The sequence below is a fragment of the Eleutherodactylus coqui genome, chromosome 6 (genome assembly GCF_035609145.1).
Source record: "Eleutherodactylus coqui strain aEleCoq1 chromosome 6, aEleCoq1.hap1, whole genome shotgun sequence".
NCBI lineage: Eukaryota > Metazoa > Chordata > Amphibia > Anura > Eleutherodactylidae > Eleutherodactylus > Eleutherodactylus coqui.
Genome location: NC_089842.1, coordinates 145,306,566 through 145,312,565, shown reverse-complemented (window position 1 = coordinate 145,312,565; position 6,000 = coordinate 145,306,566).

Genomic DNA, 6,000 nt, shown 5'->3' with positions numbered 1-6,000 from the left:
GTAAGGTTACGTCATGTTGTGATATGTACTTGCTGCCATGACATAACCTTATTTCATGTGGCGTTAAGGGATTAAGGGTCTTTTAAATTTGAGAAGCAGAAAGCATGTGTGTGAATCCTAACTGCATGTTACACAACAACTTGCTTCATAATTTGATGCCAGCTCTGTTTTTAAAATATGAATATTGCAATATTTCATGTTCTACAGTGTAATTAAATAAAGCTTTTCAATGGTATAGATATGCATGAAAATTGGATCTTTCATACAATAACCCAAAAGTTTCTTTGGCCATTCAAAAAGTTCACATTAAAATTCCTAAAAGAAAGTCTTTTGCATTTAATTTTAGTTCTATTCATTAGATGTGAGTCTGTAGAAGAGTAATAATCTGTTTTTCTCATTTATTTAACTCAATGAGGTAGAAGCCAATTTTCCCAATTTAACCCCTTAACGACTGCCCCATCGGGAAACTACGTCCTCAGAAAGTGGGCTTTAATCCTAGAGGACGTAGTTTTATGCATCCTCTTAGGATTAATGCCCACTTGCCTGAGGACGTGACAGCTCCATGCTGTCGGTGCCCGCAGGTAGCCGACAGCATGGAGCTGTCATCCCAGGATGCGGGCAGTCCCCCCCGGTATTGCGATCGGCGCAATCCAATGGATAGCGCCGATCGCAAAAAAGTAAAGAAAACGGTGTAAAAAGACAGATATTCAGCTGCCCTGCTGGATCGGATCCACCAGGGCAGCTGAAAATACTCACCCGGCTTGTCGGCGGGGTCCCCCGGAGATCTAGTTCTCCCGGACCCGCCGGCAGCCTTCAGCGCATGCGCGCCAGACGATGACGTCAGGCGCATGCGCAGAAGCCCGGGAGCCCCCGGCAAATTTAAAATCTCCTGGCTCCCGGCTCCTGAAGGTAGCCGGGAACCAGGAGGTGTTACCGGGAACCGCTGTGAGCGGTCCCCGGGCCCGCGATCACTGCTATCCATTGGATAGCGGCGATCGCGAAAAAGTTGCAAAAGTTAAAAAAAAAAGTAAAGTTTCACCTCCCCTCATGGATCGGATCCATGAGGGGAGGTGAAAATACTCACCCCCGGTCCTCTGCGATGTCCTGGGACCCGAAACCCCCGTCTGCGCATGCGCGCCCGATGATTGACATCGGGCGCGTGCACAGAGGGGCTCGAGCCCCGGGAAATTCAAAATTCCTCTGTTCCTGGCTGCCATGTGTAGCCAGGAGCCGAGGGATGTCACAAGGGACATGATCACTGTCATCCAATGGATGACAGTGATCATGTAAAGTTAAAAAAAAGTGCAAAAAGTAAAAAAAATAAATAAAAAAGGGGTAAAAAGTAAAAAAAAAAGGGCAAAAAGTAAAAAAAAAAGTTTTACAAAGTTAAAAAAACTTGCGTTTCATCTCCCCCTACGGATCATATCCGTGAGGGAGGATGAAATGACGTTACCTAAGGCCCGCGGATTTATCTGCGGACCTTACCCCAGCTCCTGCGCACGCGCCCATCGCCAATATGGCAGGCGCATGCGCAAAAGCCGTGGTAATTTAAAATGTCCCTGCTCCTGGCTACAAAACTTAGCCGAGAGCCCGGAGATTTCACGGGGGGCCGCGGTGAGCGGTTCCTGATCACGTGTTCGCCGTTATCCAATGGATAATGGCGATCACGTAAAAGTTAAAAAAAGGTGAAGGTTCATCTCCCCTCACCGATGCGATCGGTGAGAGGAGATGAAACTTTTTACCGGAGGCCTCCATATTTGCACCCCGACGCAATCTTCTTCCGTAAACTTTCCCGGATTCTGCGCATGCGACCGCCGGCAAAACACCAGACACATGCGCAGGAGACGGGGAGCTCAGGAAACTTAAAATCTCCTTACTCCCAGCGACCAACGGTCGCCGAGAGCCTGGAGCAGTGGCGGGTGGCCTCGTTGAGCGGTCCCCAGTCACGTAATAAAAAAGGCAGCGATCTACCTTTGGCCGGTCTTACATGACCGGATAGGAATTACGGATTCCGCATGCGTCTGATCCGCGGTAATACGCAGATCAATCACATTGGATTACACAATTCCGCTCACATTAGCGGGTCGGAATTGCGTAATCCACTCGCAGAAAAGACAACGCAGCAGGTTCTATTGTACCGCGGATATCCGCAACATAGAGCCCATTGTGCTCCACGGTCGTGGATATACCCGCAGCCCATACGCAACTACGTTGTATACGGGCTGCGGGTACCCCCGTCATCGCTAAGCGACGGTGCGGGAAATACAAAAAAAGGTGTACTGCGCATGACCGCCTGTGTGAGTAGGCAGTTATGCGCAGTATATTACGCGGCCGTACGCAGGGTCACAGTCGGGCTCACAGATGGGATCCGCTGCGGGCCTCCGCAAGCGGATTCCACCTACGGCTGCGTGAGCCCGGCGTTATTCAGACCGCTACCTGTAATATGCAATTTACAAGAAGCCCCGGGAAAGCTTGCCTTCATGCAGTTCCAGGAGCACCTTGTTGAGCGCCTTCTGTGTGAGACTGCCGCACCTCATTAAGCTTACGAAGACTCACGGAACGCCACTTTTTACACCCCATACCTGCGGCTGAGGTCAAGAAAAGCCCCTCAAAAAGCATGAGAGGAGGGGGGATACACGGTTTTATTGCCCCATAGGCCCATTCCAACCAGCCTCCGTAATTACCCGTCTTTGGAAATATTACACAGTTCACATTATTACTTTTATCTAAGATTTGGGGAATGCCGAAAATGGTGGAGGGGTAGGGGCGTGTGTGTGTGTGGGGGGGGGATATTTTTTTAAGGTGTCAGTTTTTATTCCGTACAAGTGGGCAATGGGGCCTGGTATTTATTCAGTTGTGCCTTGCAATCCAACGGGTGTTCTCTCCATTATAGGTCTTGCCATGTTTCCTGTAAGTAGATTAGGGCCACAATGGGTATGTTTTTGAACACGGGACAAACGGAGGTATCCATTTTGGGGTGAACATCTTCATTCCTATGTGCACTGTACAAAAAAAACAGTTTTTAAATTGACAAAATTGACAAAAAAATGAAAATTGTGATTTTTTTCGTACTGCTTTGCTTAGATTTATTCAAAAATTGTAGTGTAAAAATACACAGTGCACCCCTAGATAAATTCGTTAGGGGGTCTAGTTTTCAAAATGGAATCATTTGTTGGGGTTCTCTGTCGTTTTGGCTGCTCAAGGGCTCTACAAGTGGGCAATGGGGCCTAAATCACTTTCATGCTAAATTTCTGTTCTGAAAGCCCCCGACTACTCCTTTCATTTTGGGCCCCGTTGTGCATCCAGACAAAAGATTAGGGCCACAGTGGGTATGTCTCTGAACACGGGACAAACAGGGGTATCTATTTTGGGGTGCAAGTCTTCATTCATGTGTGTGCTGTACAAAAAAAACAGTTTTTAAAATGACAGAATTGCCCAAAGAACGAATATCACAATTTTTTCCTTTTGCCTTGCTTGAATTCATTCAAAAACTGTGGGGTCAAAATGGGCAGTACACCCCTCGATAAATTCGTTAAGGGGTCTAGTTTTCAAAATGGGGTCATTTGTCAGGGTTCTTTTTGATTTTGGCCGCTCAAGAGCTCTACAAATGTGTTATGGGACCTAAAACGCCTTCAAGGAAAATTTATGTTCTGAAAACCACCGACTGCTCCTTTCGTTTTGGGCCCCGTTGTGCATCCAGACATAACATTAGGGCCACAATGGGTATGTCTCTGAACACGGGAGAAACAGGGGTATCCATTTTGGGGTGCAAGGCTTCATTCATGTGTGTGCTGTACAAAAAAAGCTGTTTTTAAAATGACAGAATTGACAAAAAAACGAAAATCACAAATTTTTTTCTTTTGCTTGGCATGAATTCATTCAAAAACTGTGGGGTCAAAATGGGCAGTACACCCCTAGATAAATTCGTTAAGGGGTCTAGTTTTCAAAATGGGGTCACTTGTGGGGGTTCTCTTTGGTTTTGGCTGCTCAAGAGCTCTACAAAAGTGCTATGGGGCCTAAAACGCCTTCAAGCAAAATTTATGTTCTGAAAGACACTGACTGCTCCTTTCATTTTGGGTCCCGTTGTGCATCCAGACATAACATTAGGGCCACAATGGGTATGTTTCTGAACACGGGAGAAAAGGGGGTATCCATTTTGGGGTGTAAATCCTCATTTTTGTGGGCTCTATAGGAAAAAAATATGTCTTTAAAATGACATATTTGCAAAAATATGAAATTTTATTTTTTCTCCTCTAAATTGAATTAATTCCCGAAAAAAACTGGTGGGGTCAAAATACTCATGACACCCCTCAGTGAATACATTAAGGGGTGTAGTTTTTAAAATGTGGGGGTATCTATTATTCTGACACTTATGAGCCTTTGCAAACTTGGCTTGGTGCAGGAAAACAAAGTGCTCCTCAAAATGCTGAAAAGTAATGTTAAATTTGTACATCCTCTAAATGGTTAAAAAAAACACAAAAGTTTTTCAAGTGTGCATTCAGAATAAAGTGAACAGATGGAAATATATATCTGAGCAAAAGTGTGTACAGTATGTTTGGACATATTTGAGATATTACGGTTGAAAATGTGAAAAAATGACAATTTTTTCAAATATTGGTACTTTTAATAAATATACACAAATTATATCGGTCTCTTTTTACAACCTAAATGAAGTACAACATGTGGCGAAAAAACAATGTCAGAATCACTGGGCTGTGTAAAGCCTTTACGGAGTTATGCTACGTTGAACGACGCATGTCAGATTTCCAAAATTTGGCTCCGTCACTAAGGCGCAAACAGGCTTCGTCACTAAGGGGTTAAGGGAATCAAAATTCCTTCCTGAATCCAATCTGGCAATCAGAATAATCCCTGGAACACGGACCCTTCTGAAGTTAATAATGATTATAACATACAGTAACACTCAAGAAAAGCATCCAGGCCTCTCTAGAACGCTTTTATCGAATTGGTCATCGGCACACGTCCTCAGGCAGACAGTTTCATAGTCTCACTGTTCTTACAGTAAAGAACCCCCTTCTATGTCAGTGTAGAAGCCTTCTTCCTCTAGATATAGAGAATTTCCTCTTGTTACTGTCACAGTCCTGGGTATAAATAGATGATGGAAGAAATCTCTGTATTTTCCCCTGATATATTTATGCATAGTTATCAGGTCGCCCCTCAGACATCTTTTTTCCAAACCAAATAATCCCAATTTTGATAACCTCTCTGGGTATTGTAGTCCACCCATTCTTTTTATTATTTTAGTTGCCCACCTTTGTACCCGCTCAAGCTCTGATATAACCTTTTTGAGTACCAGTGCACAAAACTGTACACAATATTCCATGTGTGGTCTGACCAGTGACTTGTAAAGAGGAAGAACAATGTTCTCATCATGTTCCTCTTTTGGTGCTCCCTATGATCCTATTTACCTTGGCAGCAGCTGCCTGACACTGGTTGCTCCAGTTAAGTTTACAGTTAACTAAAATCCCCTTTTCCATCTCAGTGTTACCCAGCGGTTTCCCATTTAGTGTGTAATGGTGACATGTATTTCACTGCCCATGTGCAGAACATCACATTTATCAGTGTTAAACCTCATTTGCCACTTTTCTACCCAATACCTCAGCTTATCCAGATCCATCTGCAACCATATACTGTCCTCTCTTCTGTTATTCACTTTGCATAATTTTGTATCATCTGTAAATATTTATACTTTACCATACAATCCTTCTACCAGGACGTTAAAAAATATATTAAAAAGAATTGGGCCCCAAACTGCCCCCTGTGGTACCCCACTAGTAATAGTAACCCAATCAGAGTATGTATCATTTATAACCACCCTCTGCTTTCTATCACTGACCAGTTACTTACCCACTTACACACATTCTCACCCAGGCCAAGCATTCTCATTTTATATACCAACCTTTTATGCGGCACAGTATTACATGCTTTGGAAAAGTTCAGATACACAAGATCCAGTGACTCTTCCCGGTCCAGTCTAGAGCT